The sequence below is a fragment of the Erythranthe guttata genome, chromosome 1, assembly GCF_056151865.1.
Source record: "Erythranthe guttata isolate IM_541 chromosome 1, IM_541, whole genome shotgun sequence".
NCBI classification, from domain to species: domain Eukaryota; kingdom Viridiplantae; phylum Streptophyta; class Magnoliopsida; order Lamiales; family Phrymaceae; genus Erythranthe; species Erythranthe guttata.
This window is the reverse complement of record NC_142533.1, coordinates 13,535,446-13,548,735: the sequence shown is the minus strand read 5'-3', so window position 1 is coordinate 13,548,735 and position 13,290 is coordinate 13,535,446. Positions and strand designations below refer to the sequence as shown.

General features: G+C 38.4%; 1 pseudogene across 1 annotated transcript; it reads left to right on the top strand.

Moving 5' to 3' along the window:
• The first annotated feature begins 3,048 nt into the window (after positions 1-3,048).
• LOC105976426 (protein NETWORKED 1B-like) lies at positions 3,049-11,683 on the top strand (annotated as a pseudogene). The gene is made up of 5 exons (XR_016033339.1): positions 3,049-8,002; positions 9,230-9,258; positions 9,416-9,595; positions 10,948-10,980; positions 11,526-11,683. The product of XR_016033339.1 is annotated as a protein NETWORKED 1B-like (transcript).
• The last annotated feature ends 1,607 nt before the right edge of the window (positions 11,684-13,290 follow it).

The following is a 13,290-nucleotide window of genomic DNA, read 5'->3' as shown; positions in this document are numbered from 1 at the left end:
CTCAAGAAATTGTTCATCCATGATACGGACTAAATTGTCCTCATGGGGTTTCCTAATTATTTATTGGGCCGTGGATTGAGTTTTCACTAGTACTTGGCCCAAAGTCATATCCGGCCCAAGAAGAGGAGTTAGGGCAAGTTTGCTTATTTCTTACCCATCAAGTATCCTCACCTATAAATATGAGTTACTCTCAACTTATCACTTCCATGCTCTCTCTTACATATCACACTCGATTATCTCTCGATAAAAACTGACTTGATCGTCGGAGCTTCTACGCCGGGAAACCCCTCCCGGCGTTGCAGGTACCCCTCCGGCGGAATCCCCGACGAGCTATCATCCAAAATATCTTCCAAGGATCCCACGTCATCGTCTCGACCATTTTGGAGCAAATCAAGTGGCGCCGTCTGTGGGAATGGATCTCGAGCTAAGACGTGAGACGATTTGAATTTTTGGATCTTCTCCATGAGGTTGGAGATAATGAGCTGCGGGATCGAGGAAGAACGGTTCACTGTATTTCTTGGGGAGTTTTTTAACGGGAAACCAAGAAAGGGGCTCAAATCTTGTGCTTGGAATCCAGATCTGATGAATCGATGAAGTACAAAGGAGGAAAATCTGGAAATAAATATCTCCATAATGGCTGAACTCGACCGAAATCTAAAGAGAGAAAACTAAAAAGCAAGTGTCGTTGTTTTATCCATCACGCCTTCCGATACAGCATCTCCCTAATTTTTCGTTTGATTTTCTTCTCTCCGGAATTTTCTTTCGCGGCGGCCGCTTTAATTGCTCGATTATTCGAGACTTGAGTTTCGATAAGATATACTGAATATTGGTGACTTGTTTTCCGGAATTTTATTTGCTGGTGTTATTAATTAAGTGATCATCCCATAAAAAAAAAAGGGGAAATATGCAATACCCCCCTCATTTGGAAAATATTTTGATTTAAACCCAATTGACTTTAAAGACTTTTTCCATAACCCAAATTCCAATTTAAATTAGTGAGACCCCCCTTATCAGATATGATAAGACTAAAATACCCCTATGTGTTAGGGTTTTAATTTTATTCCTCATTCTTTGTACCACTCTCACGTTCACACACACTCTCTCTCACGTTTACTCTCTCTCTGTTCTCTTCCTTCTTCTTCTTTTTTCTTTCTTTTCTTTTTCTTTGCATAGCACAACCGCCGCCTCTATCCATCGAGATTTACACCAGTGCCGCCGTTCTCCTTCGAGATTTCCACCGGCGTCGCCGCCCTCCTCCCTTCTTTTCACACCACCGCCATTATCGACTCACCCAACCGCCGATCACAGCCGCCGCCTAGGGTTCTGCCGTCAAACCTCCCCAAAAACTCATGTTGTCATATATGTATGGATATGTGGGTCTGTGTGTGTGTTTTGTATCTGTGTGTGAAATATTGCGACTAAAGAGTGTGTGTGGAATGTATCTGTGTGTGTGTGTTTTGTATCTGTGTGTGTGTTTTGTATATGTGTATGTGTGAAAATGTTTCTTCTTAACTTTGTATGTGGGTCTCTGTGTGTGTGAAATGTATATGTGTGTGTGTGTGTGTGTTTTGTATCTGTGTGTGTGTTTTGTATATGTGTATGTGTGAAACTGTTATTTCTTAACTTTGTATGTGGGTCTGTGTGTGTGTGAAATGTATCTGTGTGTGTGTGTTTTGTATGTGTATGTGTGAAATATTGTTTTGTGTGTGTATTTTATTTCTAAATTTTTTGATTTTTTTTTTCAGATCTGTATTACAGTTTTGTATTTGAACAACCGCAGTAATATGACTATAGTCATATTCGAATATGACTATTGTTGAATCTGATTGTAGTCATATCGAATATGTTCCATTTTATCGTTTCATGTTGACTTGTAATAACATGATTCAAATTGTGATCTTATTGTAATTTTTTTTGCGTTACTTGATATGTTAGTGTGAGTTTCAATGTGTTTGTTGTGGCTGAATTGAATTCACATAATATTATATGAATTGCATTTAAAGAATAGTGCAGATTCATTCAGCAAAATTATTCACATAGTAGTCACATTCTCATGTTTTTTTGTAGTGCTGCACATCATGTCATCAACCTTGATGATTCTGTTGAAGTATGGAGGGTCGTTTGGGGTGAAGATATGCCAGGGTGATTTTGTCTATGAAGACCTCGTCAACTCCCATTTTTTTGTGTATGAACAGCAGTATTAACATTACTATAGTCATATTCGAATATGACTATTGTCATATTTATGTCTTTCTCGATTTCTCCTTTTTTTTTTTTTTTTTTTTTCAGATCTGAAAATTGTATTTTCAGATCTGAACAGTAGCAGTAACATGACTATGTCATATTCGAATATGACTATAGTCATATTTATGTATTGTTTGAATATGATTGTAGTCATATTCGAATATGACTATTATTGAATACGACGGTAGTCATATTCGAATATGTTCTATTTTCTCGTTTTGAAGTTGACTTCGAATAACTAGATTCAAATTGTGATTTTTTTGTGTGGATGTTGATTGGATTGTTTTCGTAAACAATAAGGAACCTTCGTTGTTTTATATAATTTGGTGAACATAACTATACCATACTATATAATCGGAATTGTTAAGATGAAAAAGTGAAAAACTGCAGTATAAAAAATAATATGACTAAAGTTAATATAGTCACCTATAGTCATATTCGGCTTTGTAAATCTGTCGAGAAAAGAATCAATTTTTTGTTTAAAAAAAATTTTAAAAATAAAATAAAAATATATTTTTATTAAAAAAATATTAAATAAATAAATAATGGCCACATGAAATTCGATAATAATAAAAAATAGAAAATAAAAAATCATTTTTTTATTTGGTAGCAAATTTTTAGGGATTTGGAAGCAGATTTTAAGGAAGGAATTAGATTATTGTTATGGAAAGAGAGAAAAAAGGAATAATTGAGAATAATTATGTTAATTGACATAAGGGTAGAATTGGGAATAAAAATTTTAGTGGGTTATCACAAAGAAAGATTTAAGGGGTGGACAATATCACCATTTCTTATCTATATGAAGGGTTTATTGCTAATGACCCCAAAAAAAAAAGGATGGCAAAGTTGTCGAATAGCGATTCTAGACGAATGTACTCGTGGTGGTGGGATAGCCATATTAGCCCCAAAAATTCAAGATGGCTCCAAGAAAATCTCACAGATATGGATGGCAAAGTGAAATCGATGATCAAGCTCATAGAAGCGGATGCGGACTGATTCGCAAGGCGGGCCGAAATGTACTACAAGAAACGGCCCGAGTTGATGAAGTTTGTGGAGGAGTTCTACCAAGCTTACCGTGCACTAGCAGAAAGGTACAACCACGCCACGGGTGAACTTCGCCAAGCCCATCGAACCATATCGGAGGCATTTCCCGAAGAAGTACCTTTCGAACTTGGTGATGACTCGCCTTCGAAAACTGAACCTCTCACACTAGAAATAAAAAGACGCGTGCATGCATTGTTCGATGCTGACGAATTGCTTCAAGATTCCGATGCAGGGTTGAAAAAACGGGGTTTGAAGCAATTGCACGAAATACTTCAAAGTTCAAATTTTTCCGACAAAAGAAAAAACGGCAGTAATGAAGTTGAAGGGCTAAAGAAAGCCCTTTTGGATATCGAAGCTGAAAAGGAAGATGTGCTACTCCAGTACCAACAATGTCTTGTAAAGCTTTGTAAAATCGAGGGAGAGATAAATGAGGCACAAGAAAAATCGGGAAGAGCTGAAATCGAAGCCCAAGCTTTGAAGGAAGCTCTCATTCAATTAGAGGCTGAAAAGAATGCTGGACTGGTCAAGCAGAAAGAGTATTTGGAGAGGATATCTGATCTCGAGGCTATGTTTTCGAAATTCCAAGAAGATACGAAGGGGCTCGATGAAAAAGAGTTTGAAGCAGAAAGTGAATCTCGAACCCTAAAAGATAAAATGTCGGGATTAGAGCTCGAAAAGGAGACGGTGATGCAACAGTACAAACAGTGCCTCGAAAAAATATCGGAGTTGGAGAACAAAATCTCTATAATCGAAAATGAGGCCAGCCTTCTTAAGAAACGAGCCGAGAGAGCTGAAGCTGAAGTTTTTGAACTGAAAAGGGTGTTTGCTGATCTGAACAAGGAGAAAGAAGCTTCGGCCCTACAGTACAAGTGCTGCCTGGAAATTATATCCAAGCTCGAGAAAGATATATCAAGCTTGAATGATAAAGTCTCGATTGGAAATGCGAAGCTCAAGACTACCGAAGAGAAGTGTGCTCTGTTCGAGAAGTCGAATCAATCACTGCGAGTCGAAGCGGATAATCTTGTGAAAAAGATTGCTGCGAAATATCAAGAACTCTCAAAAAAGCAGGGCGAATTGGAGAGTCTTGAAGTGCGTTTAAAGGACGAGCATTTACGTCACGAAAAAGTGTAAGCCACTCTCGAGACTCTGCAAAATTCGCACTCTAAATCTCGATATGATCAAATGGCTCTGACGCTTGAGCTCAAAAATGTAGTTCAAAAGCTGAAAAAAACTGAAGCTAGCAAAAATTGCTTGGAAGAAGAGATTCGGCAGGTTAGAGATGAAAACGATAGTTTGAGCCAAACGAACTCTTCTATGGAGAGTATGCAGAATGAAATCTTTAGTTTGAGGGAGATTAAGGAAAGGCTCGAAAAGGAAGTTTCGTACCACATTGGGATAACTATTTCTCTTCAAAGGGAAATTTCGAATTTGAAAGAAGAAATCGAAGGGTTGAATAGGCACTATCGGGATTTAGTGGAGCAAGTGGAAGAAGCAGGTCTCGACCCCACGTGTGTGTTGATTTCGATTAAGTGCTTGAACGAGGAGAATTCGAAGCTGAGGCAACTATGCGAAAACGGCAGAAACGAGAAAGCAATCATGTAAAAGAAGCTAGAGAATATTGAAGACGCATTGTTGGAATCGGGCCAATTTATTTACGGAGAAAAAACTGCTCTAGTTGTTGAGAAAACTTCTATTCTGTCTCAATTACAAGCCATGACCGAGAATATGCAGAGTTTAGTGGGAAGAAACGCCGTTTTGGAGAATTCACTATCCACCGCCAAAATCGAGCTCGAAGGTTTGAGGGAAAAATCGAAAGGGTTAGAGGAGATTTGCGAATTGCTCAAGAACGAAAGATCGTGTCTTTTGACCGAAAGGGGCAGTTTAGTTTCGAAGCTGGAAAATGTGGAGAGAAGGCTGCAGATTTTGGAGAAAAAATTTATGGGGTTGGAAGAAAAATACACTGATTTAAAGAAAGAGAAAGAAGACATGCACGATCAAGTCGAAAAGCTCAAGGTTTCGTTGGATGAGGAAAATCAAGAACGGACAAGCTCTCAGATTTTGAGCGAAACCCGATTGGCCGGGCTCGAAAATCAAATCAATCTCCTTAAAGAAGAGAACACGTGTAAGAAAAAGGAAACAGAGCAAGAACTCGATAAAGCTTTGAAAGCGCAGTTCGAAATATCCATCTTGCATAAATTTATAAAAGATATGGAAGAGAAGAACTACTCTCTCATTATTGAGTGTCAAAAACACGTCGAGGCATCGAAATTGGCGGAGAAATTGATATCCGAACTGGAGGGTGAAAGTCTTGAGCAGCAAGTTGAATCTGAGCTCCTATTGGATGAAATCGAGAGGCTGAGATTGGGAATATATCAAATTTTCAGGGGATTGGGAATTGCTCCTGAGGAAAAGGTTGTCGAAAACGAACAAACTTTCTTGCATTGCATTCTTGAAAGTATTGAAGATATGAAATGTTCTCTTTCGGAATACGAGGATGAAAAGCAAGAGCTCTTGGTTGAAAACTCGGTTCTTTTAACTCTTCTCGAACAGTTGGAGTCAAAGGGCGTCGAAATCGAGACACAGAAAATACCCTTGGAGCAAGAGTCGAAACTCATGGCTGAGAAGCTTAGTGGTGTCGAACACGAAAAAAATGAACTTGTGGAAATAAATGGGAAATTGAAGTCGGATGCGAGTGAAGGTCGTGAAGAAGCTGCTGTACTCGAGGCTGAATTCGGGAGTCTTTGTGTCAAACAAGCTGATTTGCAGAAGGCGTATAATGCCTTACAGGCAGTTTACTCGAAAGTGAATCAAGAAAATACGTATTTGTTGAAGAAGTTTTCGGATCTGAAAGATGAAAAATACAAGTTAGATCGGTATAACGAGGATGCAATTCTTGAATTTTTATCATGTGCTAATGTATCTGAAGTCTTGAGGAGTTTCGGGAGAGAGAAAATCGAAGAAGTGAAATTACTTCTCGCAGATCTGAACCGACAAAATGAGGTCAATGTTAGCCTCGAAAAGGAAATGAGTGTGTTGATAGGGAAGCTTGAGTTGCAAAAGGCGGAAAATTTAGCCCTTAAAGATGCCGTTTTTAGCTTGGAAATCGAGATGGATGTGGTCAGAGAATGCAATGTTCGAATGAACCAGGATGTAATAAATGGTAAAGAGAGTTTGCTTCAAACACAAGCAAAGCTCTTCGATGCAGAAACGAAGCTCGAAGCTGCGGAAAAATCGAACTTAGCTCTGTGCACAACAATGGCCGAAATGAAGAAGGAAAACGAGAACCTTAACATAGCGAACAAGAATTTGGAGTCGGAAATTTGCTTACTTCGTCAAGAAAGAGAAGAAAATAAAACTAGAGAGCAGAATTTGAGCAACGAATTCGAGCTATGGGAAGTTGAAGCATCGACGTTTTGCTTTGATCTTCAGGTTTCGTCCGTTAATGAAGTCTTGCTGAAAAATAAAGTGCAGGGGCTAACTGAGGTTTGTCGGATTCTCGAGGAAAAAGATGGTTCAAAGTCAACGGAGATTGACCAATTGAAAAGAAAGATTTCTTTAATGGAGAACGAAATTAGTGGATTGAAATCCCAATTGCATGCATATGCTCCAGTTGTAGCTTCACTAAGAGACGATATATCACTCATCGAGCATAATGCACTGCTTCGCTCAAAGGTTAAAGCAGCCGACAATCGAGACACAGAGTTTCTAGAAGCTAGGGTTGATCTTCCGGAAGATCAATCCCTTGCCAGTTTGCAGAAATTGCAGATGAAAGTTAAGGCAGTTGGAAAGTTGATCGAAGAATCGAATAATAGCAAAAGACAAGAACCTGGTACGAGTGAGAATGACAAGCTTAAGAACCACTGTCTTATTAGAGACAAGCACAAACATAGCAGCCGAAAAACAAAGATGCTGATGAAAGATATCCCTCTCGATATAGTTGTCTCGCACAGCTCAGAACTGAAGAGAGGCAGTGTTAGAACGGACGATCATTTGATGCTCGAGATGTGGGAAACTGCTGACGTGGACGGGAAAAATCGGGACCAAACGACAGTCGGAGACTCGCGCAGAATTTCGTACAAGTTGAGGCAAAGGGATAAATCGCAGTACAAATCCGACCCTCTGTTGACCGATTCGGATGTGGAGAAAGAGCTGAGTGTGGTTAACCTAGAGCTTTCGTCATCATCATCAAGAAGAATCAGTACTACTAAGCCGAATCAAGAATCGAACGACGTAAAGATTCTTGAAAGACTCTCATCCGATGCGAAAAAGCTCGAGAATCTTCACAGGACGGTCGAAAACCTGAGAATGAAACTGGAGACGAACAAGAAGATTAGAAAGGCGAAGAGCATCGATTACGTGGCGGTTAAACAAGAGCTCTGTGAAACGGAGGACGCGGTAGTGTATTTAGTGGATTTGAACAGTCAACTCGGGAAGAATATCGAAGAGTGCCCGAAAGATGAAATGGCTTCGCCTCGTATGAGAGAGACCCTAAAAACGTGGAGAATTAAAGTAACTGAGCAGGCGGAAAAAGGGTCCGAAAAAGTCGATCAGTTGCAAGTCAGGATACAGAAGATTCAATGCATGTTGTTGAAAGTGGAGGATGAGAAAATGGTGAGTAAAGGGAGGAATAAATTCTTTAGAGCAAAAGTATTATTTTGCGGGATTTCGTTTACAACGGAAGAAAAAATAGCGGGAGGCGGAAGAAGGGCCCGAGGTTGGAGGAATCGAAGTGAAACACGTGGATTATTTCCACATTTTGTTTTTAACCTTCTTATTTCTAAACTAAATTTTAGTTATTGAATAAGTAGTGCTTAGTGGGTTAAGTATAGTACTTAGTGGGCTAAGTATAATACTTAGTGGGCTAAGTAGTGCTTAGTGGATTAAATTGTGGATTTTATTTTAACTACTAAACTAACCCACTAACCCATGTTCTTGAGTGCTTCTTTAGTTGGTTTTCTTGCAGATCATTGGCTGAGGAGTGGAAGCTTGAAATGTCTTTAAATACCGATTTCAATACTCAAGGAAATTGATCGATTCCAAGAAATAAACACCGAGAGCTGAAAAGATTACATGAGTGTTTTAGTGTGTTTAAGAATCGGTTGGTTGTACTCCTCATGAGTACAATCTTTACGTACTCCTCATGAGTACATTCTTTACGTACTTCTCATAAGTACATTCTTTGTAGTCTAGATTGTTTAGTATATATGTTTCTAGACTTGGTTGTAAGAATGATCAAGATAGTGATTCATTCATAAGTTCTTTACGTACTCCTCACGAGTACATTCTTTGAAATCTAAAATTTTTAATATTTCTTTTTTTGTTTCTAGATTTGAATGTAAGAATGATCATGAGAATGATTCATTCATAAGGAAGAAGTTTTCGTACATCTTCTGTTTGTATTCTTGGAATACTGTTTTTAATATATTTTTTCCGTCCTGTAAAGGCAAGTTCACAAGTTTTACTTGTGAACATTTTTAGATCTGAGTATTGTTTTTATATTTCCGCTGCATGTTTGTTCAAGTGTCACAACACTTAAGATAACACCTCTGTATTAAACGAATTCGGGACCATAAAATTATTTCAATTGGTATCAAAGCCAACACTTGACGTATACTAAGTGTTTGTTCCTATTTTTTCAGAAACAAATTCGTGATGGATACTCAGATGACTGCTTCCATGCGACCTCCTGTACTTGATGGCACAAACTACACCTACTGGAAAGGCAAGATGAGGGCGTACATCAAATCCATTGATGAGAGAGCCTGGAGATCTATTCTTACTGGATGGAAGCCACCAACTATCATAGATGCGGATGGGGATGTATTTCCAACATCAGAATTACGGTGGACAGCAGATGATCTATCAAATGCCAATCAAAACTCAAAGGCGTTAAATGCAATCTTTAATTCAGTAGATTTAACAATGTTTAAATTGATTTCAGTGTACACTTCTGCGAAGGATGCATGAGAGGTTCTTCAGCTACATTGTGAAGAATCAGACAGTGTCAGGAGAACTAAGCTCAGATTACTCTCTTCCAAATTTGAGAGACTGAGGATGGAAGAAACCGAAACAATTTCTCAATACAATGAGAAATTGATTGATTTAGCTAATGAATTTCAATCCTTAGGTGGTCCTTTGAGCAATGAGACACTAGTGAATAAGGTATTGAGAGCTCTCCCAGAAAGATTCAGCATGACAGTTGCTGCAGTTGAGGAGGCCAAAGACACATCATCCCTACGTCTGGACGACCTAATTGGTAGCTTAAAGTCTAGGGAAATGAACTTTGAAGATCAAAGAAAGGAGAAAGGTAAGGCTATCTCAAATGCACTCCAGGCATAACTAGAGAAGGAAGAAGTTGCTACGGAATATGATGATGATGCAGAGGAATGTCTCAACAATGTGGCATTCCAAATTCAGAAATTCAATAGGCCATACAGACGAAGTGGAATCAAGCCCAGACAGTTATTTCCAGATGGCTCTCCACAAAATCGACAAACTCAGCCCCGGAACAGATCTATTCCACAGAGCAACCTGAACGGACAGAGGAGCAACAATCCACTAAACAAGCTCTTTGTGTCAGATATATCACTGAAAGTGCTTCTGAAACAGAATCACAAGAAGTTTCTCTAGATGCTGCAACACTTTCTGAAACACTTTCAGTAACTGAAATTTCTGAGTTAGATAATGATCATTATACATGTTTAAACTCTATTTCTTTGAATGTAGCAGAATCCAGTAAAGAAGTAGTTAGAGATGAAGAAGAAATGTGTAAGAAATTGTTCAGCGACTTGGAGAAGAAGACTCAAGCTCTAGATGCAGCCAACAAGGAAAATTCTTCCCTTAAAGAAACAATCACACATTTGGAGGTTGGTATCACCAAGAAGGATCTTGAACTGGCAACGGTGAAAGATGAACTCAAGGAAGCAACTCTAGCAATCAAGAGGATGAATATCGGCACAACTAAACTCGAAGAGATTGTGTCACTGGAAAAGTACAACAAAAATGAAGGTCTAGGGTTCAAAAAACAAGTGAAGAAACACAAACCAGTAAAGAAGAAAGAAATTGTATTTGTAAAAGAGAAGGGTTCAAATGGAAAAGAATGCAGGAATTCCACTATCACCACTCCTGAGTCCAGAATATGGGGATACATTTTTCATTATTGTTTCTCACCAGGACATATTCGTCCATTTTGTGAAAAACTCAGTAGTGACAAAATGTTGTACAAAATGAGCCACATCACTCCAGGTAACACCTCAAAGAAAAAGGTAGAATTCACCAAAAAGGAGTGTAGAATATGGACTCCCAAAGGTAAACTTATGTGCAAAGCAGTATACACTTCTTTAAATGCTAACATTTCAGGTTCATGGTACTTTGATAGTGGATGCTCTAGGCACATGACTGGAACAAAAGAATTTCTATCAAAATACCATACACTCAATGGAGGACGTGTAACCTATGGAGGAGGAGCTAAAGGCAAAGTGGTTGGACGTGGAACACTCAGTATTGAGGGACTTCCAAAACTTTCAAATGTTTTACATGTTGAAGGATTGGGGTCAAATCTCATCAAAATTAGTCAATTGTGTGATGATGATCTACGTGTTCAATTTGATAAATACTGTTGTTCTGTGTTTGATAATCAAAATCATTGTGTACTGACAGGTTCCAGGTCAATGGATAATTGTTATCAAACAGGTGATACCATCTCATGCAAGAGCTCAAGAGTAAGTGAAGTAGAGCTGTGGCACCAGAATCTAGGGCACACAAACTTCAAAAATCTGAAGCTGCTCAACAAGTACAATTCCATAAGAGGAATTCCAGATCTCAAGATCAAGACATTCCTATATGCGGAATGTGCCAGAAGGGAAAGCAAACTAGAGTGCCATACAAAGTGTTAGAACACGTTGGTACCACCATTTGTTTTGAACTTGTACATATGGATCTTATGGGTCCTATAGAGGTAGAAAGTCTAGGTGGTAAAAAATATGTGTTTGTGTGTGTTGAAACTCTTTATGGTAAGAAACCTAATCTAGAGTACATGTATGTGTTTGGATGTGTTTGCTATGTCCTAAATGATAGAGATCATCTAGCTAAATTTGATTCAAAAAATGATTTGAGTTTATTTGTGGGATACTCTAATAACAGTCATGCATATAGAGTATATAACTTAAGAACTCGAACCATTGTTGAATCTGTAAATGTGGTATTTGATGATTTTGCTGATCTCCGCAGTAAAACAGCTGAAGATGAAGTTGATGACCTGATTGCTGAAGGAACAACCGGAGGAGACACTACTGCCACAGATGCTCCAGATATAAACATTCCAGTATCAAGAGAAGAGGGTGTTGAGCCAAGTGTTACCACATCTGACTCAATACTTCCTACAGAGAGCACATAAGCTGAATTGCAGCCAACCCATGATGTCTGCAGAAAGGAACCATCAAGTAGAATCCAGAAAAATCACCCCTCGACTCAAGTTGTGGGAGATATCTTTGATGGGATAAGGACCAGAAGAAAAGAGAGAGTGAATTACAGAGATATGGTAAGATTTGCAAATTTATCTTCTGAATGTGCACTAACTGGAACTACTTGGTTTGTATCTTCAGTCGAACCAAGGAATATTGCAGAAGCACTGAAGGATGAGTTTTGGATCAATGCAATGCATGAAGAACTGAATCAGTTCATCGGGAATGATGTTTGGTACTTAGTTCCCAGACCAAGTCATGTAAATGTGATAGGAACTAAGTGGATCTTCAAAAACAAAACTGATGAAAAATGTACATTTGTTAGAAATAAGGCTAGGTTAGTAGCACAAGGTTATACTCATATTGAAGGTATAGATTTTGATGAGACCTTTGCTCCAGTAGCTAGAATTGAATCTATTAGGTTACTTCTTGCTATAACCTGTTTTCTTAAAATCAAATTGTATCAAATGGATATCAAAAGTGCATTTCTAAATGGTGTTCTAAATGAAGAAGCATATGTAGAGCAGCCTAAGGGTTTTGAAGATTCTGCCAAACCTAATCATGTGTTCAAGCTTAAGAAGGCTTTGCATGGTCTTAAACAAGCTCCTAGGGGTTGGTATAAAAAACTCACTGACTTCTTACTTGAAATACAGTTTTCCAGAGGAGAGGCAGACAGAACTCTATTTGTTAGAAGAACAAATAACCATATCATTATTGTACAGATATATGTTGATGATATTGTTTTTGGTTCTACTTGTGCTAACCTTTTACAGTCTTTTGTAGATTCTATGTCTCACACTTTTGAAATGAGCATGGTAGGAGAGTTGAATTACTTTCTAGGACTCCAAATCAAACAGACAGGTGAAGGAATTTTTGTAAATCAAAAGAAGTATGCTCTCAATCTGGTTAAAAGGTTTGAGTTGGAGTCAGCCAAGCACGTGAAAACTCCAATGGGTTCAAGTCAAAAACTGTCCAAGGACGATGTTGTTGAAGATGTTGACAGCACCCTATACAGAAGCATGATTGGAAGTCTTCTGTATCTAACTGCAAGCATACCTGATATTATGTTTAGTGTTTGTGTGTGTGCCAGGTATCAAGCTAATCCCAAAGTCACTCATCTTAAAGCTGTGAAGAGGATTATAGGTATGTTGCAGGTACAGTAGACTTAGGTATTCAGTTTTTCAAAGACACTAATACTAATTTGATAGGTTTTAGTGATTCTGATTAGGTTAGGGATATTAGTGACAGAAAAAGCACATCAGGTGCATGTTTCTTTTTGGGGAATAATCTGGTTTCATGGTTTAGTAGAAAACAAAATTGTGTATCACTTTCAACAGCTGAATCAAAATATGTAGCTGCTGGAGGATGTTGTGGTCAACTAATTTGGATGAAACAAATGTTGGGGGATTATGGGTTAACCAGTGACACCCTGACCATATATTGTGATAATTCAAGTGCTATTGATAGTTCAAAAAATCATGTTCAACACTCACGAACTAAACACATAGATATTAAACATCATTTTATTCGTGATATAGTT